This window comes from Montipora foliosa, chromosome 2 (genome assembly GCF_036669935.1).
Source record: "Montipora foliosa isolate CH-2021 chromosome 2, ASM3666993v2, whole genome shotgun sequence".
Lineage (NCBI taxonomy): Eukaryota > Metazoa > Cnidaria > Anthozoa > Scleractinia > Acroporidae > Montipora > Montipora foliosa.
The window spans coordinates 32634507-32635871 of record NC_090870.1 but is presented as its reverse complement, the minus strand read 5'-3'; positions in this window follow the sequence as shown (position 1 = coordinate 32635871).

The window sequence follows — 1365 nt, the reverse complement described above, 5'->3', positions numbered from 1 at the left end:
AAATGTATAAGAGACTGAAGTATATAAACAAGCCCAGAAAATGAATTATATTTTCATTTCAATTTCAATCGTGCACAGTCACAACATCTGTTGATCCTTGTTTTCACATATTAAATTTACAGGAAAGGGGATACCAAACCTAGAACCTGGGAGCATGTGAGATTCCTTAAAATGTCTCTTTTCTCTGTGCTTTCAATGTGCGCTTGTTTAAAATTGTATCAGTGTCCTCCAACAGTACCTGTTCCTGTCTTACATGAATTGTTAACCAACCATTAATCATAATAAATTGGACATTCCATGGCTTCGTTTAAATGAACGTCAAATGTAAGTCATCGCCAGAAAAGTCGAACCTAAGTGGGCAGGGCTTATTTCGAGGCCCTGGAGCGGATCTAATGAAATATTTATAATTTCACCTCATTTCCTGAACTATGATTGGTTCGCCCGCCGAACCAAAAGGCACGCCAATTCCTTCTTGCATAAAAATGAATAAAAATGGCGGACCATGCGAGAACTTCGAGAGTGAGGGAAAGGGTTTTACGCTTCCCTTATTCCCTCTTTGTATTGGGCTTTGTATTGGGGCAGTCAATGAAGGAACACTTCTAACCCGCCATTTATACTGTTTACTGTTTTCTCTTTTCTGTTTCCGTTTAAACTGAAGCATTCGAAATAAGACCGGAACCCACGCTTTCTGGGAAAATGGAGTCCATTATCCCAGAGTCTTTCCGGGCGCTCACCCGCTGACCAAAAATCCCAAGGACTCTGGTCCGAAATTATAGAACCACACTTGTCAGGCAACTTTAACGATTGACTGTTTAAAAAATAAAACTGGCAGTAACATTTGGATGGGTATGCATTAAAATTAGTATCTAGGTGACCGATGCATTGTGTCTTGGTTGCGTTACTTTGAAGTTCTGGAAAATAACGCAACCAAGACACTATGCATCGGTCACCTAGATACTAAGTTTAAATATAATTCATCCCCATAGCAACCATCTAAAATTTTACTTCCAGTTTTTTTGTATTTTAAGAGTCAATCGTTAAAGTTTCCTGATGAGTGTGGTCCTATAAGTTCAGACCATACGAAACAGCACCGTCGCAATAAACGATGATTACTCCTGAAACCTGAACTCCTATGAAGTTATATATATATATAATACACACACACACACACACACACACACACACATATATATATATGCGACTCACCATAGAGAATATTCCAAGTCCCTTTCAACTCCTTTGAGTCTGAAAAGATCCACAAATTTGCATTCCCTTGGCCTTGATCAAGAGCAGCAGAACGGATCCAAATGCACCAATCAGGACCGCCCTTCACTTTCGATCCCAAAATCTGCATAGCTTTGTTAT